A 13,331-nucleotide genomic window follows, 5' to 3' on the forward strand; every position below is an offset into this window, starting at 1 on the left:
TCTAGCCGAGCTCGCTGTGATTCTTCTTATCTTGTTCATATTTCATAAAGGGCTTAGAGAATGACCAACTGGCCAGTTTCTGAGATTCCACAGAAGTTTGCAAAAATAAAGCACCTATAAAAACTCTGACGTTTCACCATAAATCTTAATAAATTATAGTAAAGGCACACAATGGAATATTATTTGGCCATGAAAATGACAATGATAAAGTTTAAATATCAATCTAGAAATCATTTGTGACTACAAGTTTAGGTTAAGAAAAAAGCCCGGGCATAGCCTGGTATGAATATTATGAGCACAACCATGTCAACATCATCTAAGGAGAAAAAAGACAGAAAGGGAATTGTTACTGTGTTGCATTAATGGGATTATCGTGGATTTTTCCTTTATGCTTCCGAGTAGTATTTTTTAAAATTACTTTTACATATATAAAAACAAAATGTAAGGATTAAATACAATGCCTTTATGTGGTTGCCTCTGTCCCAGCCATGTGGCCTTTCTGCTCTTCCCTCAGGCAGCTGGCACAAGTCAAGGAGCTGTGGGCACAGTTGCGTCCCCACACTGTGTCAGGCATCGGGATGGCGGGGGAAGAAGGGAAGAAGTGATCATAAAATCATAACAACAACAGCAGCAACAATGGCTGGCATTGTTCCAACTTCGTGAGCACCAGGCACTCTGCTAGGCGTGTTATTGATGAACTCCCATTCTCTCCCCCTTAGGTGAGGACGCTGAAGTGGGGAAGGAACTGGTCTGAGGTCATGGGGCTGGCAAAAGCCCCGTGATGGAGAAAGGTGTGGGCCCCTGGTCTGATTCCACAACCCAGGCTCTTAACAGCTCTAACAAGGACAACGCTGTCACAGATATTGATCCACTGTGTTTTAATGGCTCTTGTACCTCTGGGCCCGCCACCTCTAGTGAGAATCAGGAGCCTTCTGAAGGCAGGGCAGGCAAAGGCAGACCCCTGACCTCTCCGTCAGGACGAGGGCCAGGCATAGCACCCCCTGTGGCCTTTCAGGAACAGGCCTGGCCGACCGGACCACAGAGACTTCTGGACAGGAGGCAGACTCAGGAAGAGGAAGGAGAGGAGAGCCAGGTCACTGGGGGCTGGAGGGTTGCAGGAAGGGTGGGAAGGTGTGAGTACTAGGGTGGGGATCTTGATCACTGTTCTCCTGTGGCTCTCAGAGGGGTCACGGCAGAACCCTGGTGTTTCCATTTGGTGGTCTGGTCAAGGGGTGGGCAGTGACCTTGGGAGGGTTGGTCAGCCTCCAGCAGCCCTCAGTTACCTTGTGTGGTGGACAATAGGTTGACAGCCACACCATAAAGTGGGACCTACTGGAGCCAGGCAAGCTGACCTCGTGCTCGAGGCCCGGTATGGACCCACCAAGCCAAGGGTCCAGACAGAGGATGAGACAGAGACAGAGGGGTCTCTAGGAAGCTGAGGGGCCATGACCAGTGCTCCCTGTAAGGCTTAGGCTCACAGAAGGAAGCAAGGCAAGGCCCCTGCAGAACTCAGCCTGGTGGGGTCAGTGAGGCTGTAGTAACAGAGGGACACACGGATACTGCCCCCTCCTTAGTGGCTGGGAGCCTACGGGACGCTCACACACCACCCAGAGGAGAAGCTGGGGGAGGCAGATCTGGATACACCAATAATCACCTAAAGACACAGTTTTTGTAGCCCACTAGATTTACCAGATGGGACTTGTTTAAGGTTTTCTCTTCACTAACCAATAGGTGGAGGCCATGAGGAAGGCTCCCTCTGAGCTGCACACGATGACGTTTATGTCCCTGCCCTGCCACCATGCTAGAGCGCTCAGTTGGAGCCTCTGCTAGGTCTTCCACATACGGGATCTGGTCCACTCTTCTCTGGACCATATTAATAGAAATATCTTCAATCTCAGGTTTCCCATCAAGTAGCTGTGTGACCTAATCCCTCTGAGTCTCAGTGTCTTCATCAAATGGAGATGCCAATCCCTTCCTAGCTGAGTGTCAGGCACATAGAATACACTCAGTAAAAAGTCATTGTTTTAGTTAACAGTTTTTTGGGGCACAGAGGCAGGTAAAGACAGGTAGATGATGAGGGTGGGGGCTGAAGGAACTCTTCTGGGAAGGAAAGGAATTAATAAAAACACAACCTCTTAACTCTGCAACAGTGCAGGTGATTTTACTCAGAGTCAGGAAAATGGGGGTAAAATCTAAGATGTCAAAAGCCCTCTGCCCAGGAACGCAGACATACCTGATAGTCCCACGGGGCCTTGGGAAGGAAAGGTGGGAGACTGGGAGTCTCCGGGTCCTGCATGTGCTCAAACTCACCGACATTTCTTTCTGAATTGTCGCCTTCTTCACCCCTTTGTGGGCTCTGGGAAACAAATACATCAGCTCCCAGGCCAGGATGGCCTCCCAGGGCCTGGAGAGTCATCCCAGCCACACCCACTCCTCTGGGGCTGTGTGCAGTTAGCGCTGCTTCTTAATGGCGAAGTGTCCAAACATCCTCGGAAAATTTCAAGAGAGTTCTGCAAAAAAGTGAAGGCAATGGCATTGGATTCCTCCTGAAGTGAATGTCCTGATGAATTATTAAGAAGGTGGAGGAAGCTGGGGCTTAGCTCAAGGAGTCCCACGTCTCTGAATATTTTAAACAACCAGAGCCTACTTTGGTGGTGGACAGAACTTTCTTGTGCTAAATGAAAAGTAAGCAGAGAGGTAGAATTACACTCACATAGGGCAGCTCTTGGTCAAGGGAGGGCTGCATTTCCCTGCTGATATCCAGGCTCAGAGATACCTTCTTACTGGTCAGATGCTATTTTTAAAGTCATGAAACTCAATATATCAGTGGGGAGGGCTGGGGAGCAAGGGCTGGAGGTGACGTGGCTGAGGCGCCCAGGCCCCCGGGGAGACTCATTTTCCTGGGAAGATGAAGCCACTTGCCCAGCTCTTGGCCGACACTCCCAGATCTGTCTTTTGAGCCCTGAAAATAAATGCATAGTCTGGTGCTCAGAGCCAGAGGTGAGGCCGGGCACCAGAAGAGAATTTAGTAATTTACTCTGCCTCTCATTTCTAGTGCTTTCTTTGGTTTAATTGGTGCCATGTCTGATAGCTAAAGGAGAATGTGTGTGATAAAGCTATTTGTCTGTCGAGACTCACAAAATGGAGGCTGCCGGAGTGGCCCAGGCCACAGCACAAATCTAACCGGAAGTCAGCTGTGCTCACCGGAAACACCAGTCAAGGTGTGGTTGGCAGTTAGACAGACGGGAGCAGAGCAAGGGCAATGGGCCAACTACAAAGGGTCACCAGGCAGGAAGCCCTGGGTGCCCAGCAACGGGCAAAACTGGGAAAACAAGGACCTCACCCCGGGTAACCTTTCACCCTGCTAGCACATCACTGGTCATACGGCTCGGACCCTCCCCTGGCGTGTTGCTAGTCATGTTCCCCCCTCAGAGGGGCAATGAGCCAGAGAGCTGCAGACCAGCCCTGAAGCATTAAGCCCCCAGGACAATGAGGTTCTGACCTGCATCAGATACATCTAGACCTCGGTTGTGTTTCAGCTCCAGGCCCAAAAAAGCAGCAAAACCAGACAAAGTGAAGCCACAGCTGACGCTAGAACCAGCTGCACCGACTAAGGACCTCTTGCTTAGCACAGACCAATCAGTAGAGACCGCGACCCTGAAAGGACACACCTGGACACACCTGACGACTATTCGCTCAGGATCCTCCCCCTGAGACCTCCAGATAAATGCCCTTGAACCAGAGGACCCAGTGCGGCTTTCCCTACAAAACTCCTTGCCACGCATCCCTCTGGAACAGTGTGTCGTTGCTCGCGAGGCCCTTGCTCGCCCAGTCCACAGACTCTTTTTCCTCCAATGAAGGACATCAAACTTGCTTCTAAATTGTTCTAGTTTTGTCGTTTGACACATCATAGCTTCATGTTAAAGACAAAAATACAAAACCGAAAACAAACCCTGTTTGTGTGGTATTGGCAACTCTTTTAAAATGCACATTCAAAATGCACACCGTCTGTCCCTCTGTGTCAGCTCTGCATGCTCCAGTGTCCTCTCTGGATGGGGACACCCTGTCACCCCCATTTCAGGGCTCTTTTTCCTGAGCTTGTGGTTTTCCAGTGGTGACTATCTCTGGCCTAAACAGCCAGACCCCACAGTCCAACCCACTAGCTGGGGCGTCCAACCTTTTGGCATTTCTGGGCCACACTGGAAGAAGAGTTGTCTGGGCCACACATTAAATATACAAACACTAACAAAAACTGATAAAACAAAAGGTTTCAAGTAAATTTATAATTTTGTGTTGGGCTGCATTCATAGCCATCTTGGGCTGCATGTGGCCCATGGGCCATGGGTTGGACACCCTGGACTAGAGGCATGTGTTTGGGTGGGAGATGTGTGTAAAGTGTCTTTTTCCTAGTTGTGCTGAGGGGCAGCAGAATTTGTCCCCGCCTCCCCCCATTCCACTTAGTATAAGGATTATTTCAAGCAGAAGGCAATCCAGAAGAAGCAGATACCAGAAAATACCCTCCTCCTAATGGCTTGAAAGCAGGACATAAATTTACAAAGGGGTCCCTCCTCCCCTCTCTACCAGGAAGGACAAAAGGTAATGACTGGAGACAGCTCCTGACCCCATCAGTCCAGAGAAGCATCACAGGAGTCCACACACCAGGCTTTCCGAACTGTTTTTATCTTCCGGCAGCTCCCCCATATGTTCACTTTCCTACAATTTGTTGCCCAAAAAACTCAAAGTCATTGTCCTTCATCTTTTCACTTGTCTAAAAAAATGTATTGCCCCTTTGCTAAGATGCTATACAATCCCAAATGCTAACCACTAACTCAAAGAAGTTATTTACTCATCTCCAAGTGCTCCCTGTGTTAATACGTGTCTGTTTGCTTCCCAGTCAGTGTAGTTTACATGACCGGGGGCAGAGAACCTAAAATGAATCCTTTGAGGGGATAGGGGAGGAAACAAATCCTCTGTGACAGCTCCCTCTTCTCCGTGCCTGCTTCCCACAGCAGGTGTTTTCTCAGCTCTGGGAAGAAAGTGCTTAAACCCCTTTCTTTTCCTTAGAGAAGAAAGTTGAAGCGATTTTCAAACGACAAAAGCCCACTTGATTTTTCTCAAAAAAAGGGGGATGGGGCTCTGTCCAAAGGAGCTGATTTTTCTTCAGCCAGGGACACAGGGAGGTAACAGTCGATTAGAGTATCTCCTTACAGGTCTGTGGAAGAAGTGGGGGTGACATTGGGAAGACAGGAAAGGCTTGGTGCTTCTCCAGCAGTCCTCGATTCCAGACTGGCTGGAGCAAGACCATCAGGGAGTCGGCGTGGGCTTGTGGGGCGGGCGGTGTTTTCCTATAGCTGCGGTGCACACTACTGGCAAACCTGCTGGCCTGGGTTTCTTCATTTATAAAACAGGGATAATAAAGATGATGCCAGCCTCACAGGCGTGTCAGAATTCCTACCTGGCAATCAGTGCTAATCTGTTTTCTGCTCAATCCTCTATTACAGAAAGTGTGGCTTTAATAACCCAGCTAACTACCAGAATGGATGTCTATAACTACTACAGATCCAGTGCGACTTCCAAAATTATCCCAATATGACTATAATTTAAAAAATTATACTTGTATGTATAACTCAATACATTTAATTTAAAAATTATACCTATACTTTTTTCTTATTTCATGAAAGGAAGGGAGGCCGTTTCCCTAACTTCCCTTCAAGAACCAGCTTTAAGGGCCGTGCACTTAGCATCACTTCCCCACACCTGCCCCTTCCCATAACTCAGGGGTTCATCGCAGGACAGGGAATAACAGGGTTTGGCTTGACTTAAAATTTTCCTCATTCCAGGGGCCCGAATGCAGAAATTGGAAAAGGAAAGTAGCTCGGGGTCAGCATGTGGCCAAAGCTGCAAAGTAAAACCCTCCTGGACCCTGCCACCCGGCACCAGTGGGCCTTGGGGAAAGTGGCTGTGGGTTGGCACAAACATTAGGAGCCGAGGGGCCCAGGGTGGGTCCGAGCCCGGAAAATGGAAGACAAGGCCAAACCACCTGCTCCAGGGAAATGACTACTCTGGGTGCATGCTCCGCAAAAAGCCCCTTCATCCTCATTCCCCGAGGAGGGCGAAGGGCAAACCAGGCAGCAGATGCTGGCAGGGCCCACGGTCAGTCCTTGGTCAGCCCGACCAGCCGGATCAGTGGGCCAGGAGGACAACCTCAGAGCAGCTGGAGTTTTTGTTTCATCATCAGTGCCATGGACCATGGACGGAGAGCCAGGGGCAGTGACCAGGAGGTAAGGCTGCTTGCGCTTCAATAGCGACACCATGTGGCGATGAGAACACAAACAGCCAAAAAGTCAGCTGAAAAGTGATTGTTCAATTAGGAGATTGTTCAGTTTACTCTCCTTGGGTGGGCCAAGACCCATGTTTGGACTAAATGAGAAACCCTGGGGTGGGGGGAGGTGGGGCACGGTGTGTGTTTAACACTGACAGGAGAAATCCAAAAAGACATTTCTTTTTTCAAATTAACTTAACTTTTACTTTATTTTTTCCATTACCACACATCCCCCCATGCCCTCCCCCCGGGGGAGAGCGCCTTTCCCTTCCCGGATGGGAGGGACTCAGGACGCTCACGCTTTCTCCCAGAGCAAACGCTCCTCCACTTCCTCTGCCCACCATCCGCCCAGTTGCTCAATGCATTAGTCAGGGCTCTTTCATAAATAGTGTTTTGTTGCCTCATCTAGCCTAGAAAGACGCTAGATTAACTCACGAAATTGAGAAATGAAGATGCTGGGAAGCTGAGGAAAGGTAGAACCTGGGATTCGGAATAGCAAGACTCTTCCTCTGCTCGCTTATCCCTGACCTCCTTCTCTCCTAATGTAGATTGTCCCCTCCCACCTGCAGGGTTATAGCCATTGGTGGCCCAAGCTTAGCAAGCCTTGTCTCAGGAGGGAAGTTTTATTTTTCACCTTTATCCTAGGGAAGGGCTCTGATCCATTTGCTTGAGTTCAGTGTCTGCCCCTGAGCCAATCCCCAGGGCCCAAGAGCTGGCATAGATTACAAAGCTCTTGCCTGAGGCTCCTGGGCAGGGGTTGTTGACAAAGGAGCATGGGAAGACGGACACAAATTGAAGGCTACTACAGTCCACTATGCAAATGCTGGTATCTCTGCATTTTTAAATAAACTCTTCATTGAGGCTTAATGTACTTACAGCAAAGTGCACGAATCATTGTGCGCAGATCAAGGAATTTTCACTCTGGACTTCCGCCAAGATGGAGGCATAGGTGGATGTGCCGTGCCTTCTCACACAACCAAGTTTAGAGACGACTAAATATTAGCAACAGAAAACACAGCCAGAACACAGAAAATTGAACTTTTCGGAAGTCCGTTAACAACAAATTCTTCAGCCTGACCGGTAAGGGGGGAAGCCAGCAGCTGGCGGAGCGGGGTTGCACAGGAGGACTCGGTCAGACGGACTCAGGCGCACAGAATCCAGGCGCAGGGTTGGACCTAGTGAGAGACCCAGCGAGCGACCAAGCGAGCGACTGCGGGGAAACAGTGAGGGAGCAGGGCTGCGGGTTGACTATGGTGCGCGGATAGATGCGCGAGGGAGTGGGAGATTGGACGGGACACAGCGGGTCCCCTCAGCGGCAGCAGAAGGCGCCGCCATTTTCCCGCTCTGACCCCGCCTCCACATGCAGCGTCATAACCCAGCGACTCTGAGTGGCCCGGCCCTGGTGAACCACCTGAGGCTCTGCTCCTCACCCAGCTGTGAGAAACAGTAAAGGGGGCTGCCATTTCCCTGCTCTGACCACGCCCCCACATAAGCGTCACAACCCAGCGACCTGGGAGTCCAAAGCTCCGCTCCTCTACTTAACGGGCCTTAACGGGCGCGAACAGACCAAAAATGGCTCAAGAAGATCTCAAAGCCCCAGAGCCTATAAATCTAAGCGATGAAGAAATAGTAAAACTCTCAGACGCACAGTTTAAAACACTGGTGATCAGAATCCTCACAGAACTGGTTGATTATAGCCACAAATTAGACAAACATATGAAGGCGAAACTAATTGAAATGAATGGAATTGCACAGGAAACCAATAGCGATGAAAAGGAAACTGGGACTCAAATCAATGGAGAGGACCAGAAGAAAGCAAATAATGGCCAAACAGAAAAGAGTGAAGAAGCAAGAATTCAAAGAAATGAGGAGAGTGTTAGGAACCTCCAGGACATCTTTAAATGCTCCAACATCCGAATTATAGGGGTACCAGAAGGGGGAAAGGAACAGCCACCAGTGGAAAACTTATCTGAACAAATAATGAAGGAGAACTTCCCCAATCTGGCAAAGGAAATAGACTTCCAGGAAATCCAGGAAGCTCAGAGAGTCCCAAAGAAGTTGGACCCAAGAAGAAACACACCAAGGCACATCATCATTACATTAGCCAAGATTAAAATGAAGGAGAGAATCCTAGAATCAGCAAGAGATAAAGGTACAGTCACCTACAAAGGAGTGACCATCAGACTGTCAGCGGATTTCTCAAAAGAGACCTTCCAGGCAAGAAGGGGCTGGAAAGAGGTATTCCAAGTCATGAAATCCAAAGACCTACAACCAAGATTGCTCTATCCAGCAAAACTTTCATTTAGAATGGAAGGACAGATAAAGTGCTTCTCAGATAAGATCAAATTCAAGGAGTTCATCATCACCAAGCCCTTATTATATGAAATGTTAAAGGGACTTGCCTAAGAAAAAGAAGTTAAAAAAACATGAACAGTGAAAGGACAGCAAACTCACAGTTATTAAGAACCACAGGGGAGTGGGAGGAGGAGAAAGGGGGAGAAGGTACAGAAAATAAGTAGCACAGACAGTAGATAGAAAATAGATGGGGGGGCAAGAACAGTATGGGAAATACAGAATCTAAAGAACTTGAGACACATGATCATAAACTGAAGGGGGGTAATGGTGGGGGAGGGGGTGTACAGGGTGGAGGGGAATGAAGAGGGGAATAGAACAACTGTAATGGCATAATCAATAAAAAAATAAATTAAAAAATCAATAAGTAGGGGAAAAAAAAGGAATTTTCACTCTGAAACACACCTACAGAACCAGCACCCTGATTGAGACAGAAAGTGAGTCCTGGCAGGGTAGCTCAGTTGGTTAGAGCATTGTCCCAACACCCCAAAGCTGCGACAAGCAAGAACCAACCAACAAGTTCTTAAATAAGTGGAACAAATTAATGTTTTTTCCTCTCCCTTATTCTCTCTAAAATCAATAAATAATAAATTTAAAGAAATGAGAACGTTATTATTAGGATCCTAGAAACCCTCCTTATGCTTCATTTCAATCACTACTCCTGACCCCCAAAGGTCAACATTATTCTGATTCCTATCCCGTGAATCATCTCATCAATCTTGGAACTTTATATAACTGCAGTCACTCAGCATTATTCTTTTATGCCTGCTTTCTCACACTCAGCACTACGTTTATGAAGTCCATCCCCATAGTTGTGTGTAGACACAGTGTTCATTTTCACAGCTGTATAATACTCCATTGTGTATATGAGTGCACCAAGATTTATTTAGCTATTTTACTGTTGATGGGGATACAAGAAAGGGGGAAGTTCCTAGTGCTGTTGGATGGTGATACTAGACAGTGAGAGGCTTTATCCAGGCACTGATCTCTGAATTTTGCTCTGAATTATGTCCTAATTAATATTTGAGGTTGCTACGTGAGTTTTGAGGTGTATTTTGTGGAAAGGCGTACAGAGCGATGAGTATGTTCTGTGCACTCAGGGGCCCACTGTGCCACACCAGCCCCTGTCCTGCCAACTGTCGTGGCACCACACACCTCCTGATGGCAGCTGCCTGAACTGCAACCACGACTCCTAGAAGAAGCTAATTGCCGGTTTTTCAAACCAGGCATCATTTGCCAAGTGCTACAACCCAGAACATACTTTACACTTGAACCAGTGATCAGAGTCCATCAATTTAAATGTTAATCTCATTTAAAAAAACACCTTCATAGAAACATCTAGAATACTGTTTGACCAAATCTCTGGGCATTGTGGCCTGTCAAGTTGAGGCATAAAATTAACCATCACAAATAACTTACATTAAGTTAAGTAAATGTCCTTCTTTTTCTAGATTTTAAAGAGCTTTACATAAATTTTGAGCAATTACTTTTATATTAAGATCCTCATTTGGTCTTTGTATTGTTCAATAGACGTGTAAGTTTCATAATATAAAACCATTCTTACGCCGTTGAGATAAATCCAACCTGACCAGGAAGAAGAAGTGCCTCTCAGGCCCCCCCTTGCCCTCCATTCCCACTGCCACCACCTGTGTTGGGCAGAGAGCAGAGCGCCAGCCCCCTTCCAGGCACCCCGGCTCCGGCCTGGCCGGGAGGAGCCTTGTGCAATCCACACACGGAGCCCGTGGGTGGCGCCTGACAGCTGCGGGAGTCACAGTCCTCACCCAGATGGGAGTGGGGCTGCCAGGGCCTCCTAGCCCTGGGGGGTTCAGGGGGCCTGGGGTGACAGAAGCTAGTCAGAGGGTGCGGGAGAGACAGACAAACACACTCACGTGCACACTCATGCGTGTGGCCTTCGGCCTCAGCCCTGCCCACTCTGGGGCCATACAGTACTCTTGGGTTTATTGTATAGTACTCGGGCTTTATTGAAAATTTCCCAAATCAAATGAGTCATTTTTTCCTGCTTGTGCCCCCCTCAATCTTCATAGTACAGGTGACCCGAGTCTATTAAACTGCAAGGCTGAGGGCACAGTCCCCCAGACTGCCAGGTCTGCCCAGGACTTCTGTCCCCACCTTCTAGGGAACTTTCCAAATGGTGCAGTCTAGGGGAACAGCCCACTAGACGGCCCTCCCTCCAGGTACCAGCTGCAAGGTGAGGGGTCCCCAGGACCACCGTCACTTCACACCAGCTGGCTACAAATTGTGGACGTCCCCAGAACCACCCTTAGGTTTGATAATTTGCTAGAACAACTCACAGAACTCAGGAAGACTCTATACCTAATATTACAGCTTTGGTACACACACACACACACACACACACACACACACACACACACACACACACAGTAAAAGGGTACAAATTAAAAGCATCCAAAGGAAGTGATATACAGGGGTAGGATCCAGAAAGGGTGGAAGGGGTTTATTGTCAGATCTGGGTTTGTGTGAGGTGATTTACAGAATGCTCAAGGAAGCCAAGTGTTGGTCTGGACTGGGTGCTACCAGAAAGTGAGGGCAGTTCTGTGACTGGGTGTCTTCATTTTAATCCACATTCGGTATCGAAGCAGCACTCTCATGCTGAACAGGAGAGGGCAGAGCCCGGTCATTTGGGTGGTTTCACGGTGGTCTTGCTTTGTCTGTGCTCAGATGCGCCACGCAGGGGCTTCTTTCCGTCCCGCTGCATCACAGTGGTGTCGTGATGCCGTTGTCCGGCGCCGGGGCCTGTGGAAGTGTGCTCACCATGGCCCAGCAGCCAGGCTCAGGTCAGCTCCTCGCAGACCCGGGGGGGCTGACTTTTTTCCTCCACCCTGAGTTTCATCAGGGATATATAATTGGGGACAATAATTCTACTGAACATATTTGGGCAGCTGTGAGAATTAAGGGAAATAATGAAAAATGCCTGGCATAAAATAAAACACAATCGTTGTATAAAATAATAAGAAATATATGTTTGTTTTTGTCCCTGGTTGTTGACACAGTTCCTGAGACCCCTGTAAAAAGGGGTGCTGGGGGGCACTCGTTCCAGTGTCTACTCTCCGACCCCTCTTCTGACACAGGGTTCCCGAGACCCTTGTAATTCCCCGAGTGACAGGAGCATCTGACACCAAGTTCTGTGGAATTTCTTGGGTAACAGACTATCTTTTTTCTAATGAGATGACTCTTGGTGGGCTTCTGGTTAGGGGCTGGTCCCTGGAAAGAGCAAAGCCTCAGTGGGAAGCTTGGAGCTTTCAGCCCCACTCCCTACCCTCTGAAGAGGGGAGAGGGGCTGGAAATGGAGTTAATACTGGGTCTGGTGTACATGATAAAGCCTCCATCAACATCCTGTTAGTGTGTGGTTCAGGGAGCTTCTGGGCTGGTTAACACTTCCACGCCCGGAACACGATGTATCCCAGCTCCATGGGGACAGAAGTGCCTGCACTTGGGACCGACCCTTCTAGACCTCTCTCTATGTACGTGTTCGTCTGGCTGTCCATCTGTCTCCTTTATCATACCCTTTAATAAGCTGGTAAACAGCAGTAAGTGTTTCTCTGAGCTGTATGAATCATTCTAGCAAATTATTGAACCAGGGAGGGACCCCAATTTATAGCCAGTTCGTAAGAAGTACAGATGGCAGCCTGGGACTTGCGACTGGCATGTGAAGTGGGAGCGGTCTGGTGGGACTGATCTCTTAACTTGTGGGATCTGATGCTATCTCCAAGTAGATAGTCTCAGAATGTAACTGAATTACAGGACGTCCAGCTGGGGATTACTTGGCGTTGGAGAAAAGCTGCTCCCATAGTGGCCAGATGCGCCAAAGCTGTTCTGCGTGAGCAGTCAAGGACTACAGGAGTGTTTTTCCTGCTCCGGCCAGTTCATGCCATTAACATCATCGAAAAACAAGTGCTCCTGATAAAATGGAGAGAATGTAGACTCTGAATAAAGCCAAATACATAAGAGGCAGAGGGAATACGGTCCTGAGAAGGGGTCATCAGATGAGGACAGTCTCAGAACCAGGCTCTCACTGTGATACCCACTTGGGGTCAGGGCAGCCACAGTGTGAGTGTGCGTGTGTCCCTTTGAGTGTGAAGGATCATAAGTGAGTGTGGCAGCAACACATATAAAGGATTATATGGGTGGGGGCAAAAGTAGGTTTACAGTTTTTATATGGAAAATAATATAATAATTAATAAATAATAATAATAGAATCAACTCTGTGTTTTCACATACAACTATACACCTACTTTGGCCAACCCTTCCCCCACCCCCATGTGTCATAACCAAGCTGGATTTATCCCAGGAAGGCACCCCAAAACCAGTTATTTCAATATGTCACATTAATAGAATAAAGGGAAAAAACAGCACAGTTACATCAGGAGACACTAGAAAGCATTTGACAAAATTCAACACCTTTCATAATAAAAACACTCAGCAAACTAGGAAGAGATGAGAGCTTCCCCATCCTGCCGAAGAGCATCTAGGACAAAACCACAGCTGATGTCACCCTCGATGGCTCCAGACTGAATGCTTTTCTTCCAGTACTGGATCCAACAAGGATGTCTGCCACTCCTATTTGACATTATATGGAAGGTTCTGGCTACGACAAGAAAAGGAAATAAAAGGCATT

Source organism: Artibeus jamaicensis, unplaced genomic scaffold, assembly GCF_021234435.1.
Source record: "Artibeus jamaicensis isolate MK-2021 breed Jamaican fruit bat unplaced genomic scaffold, CSHL_Jam_final contig_1132, whole genome shotgun sequence".
NCBI lineage: Eukaryota > Metazoa > Chordata > Mammalia > Chiroptera > Phyllostomidae > Artibeus > Artibeus jamaicensis.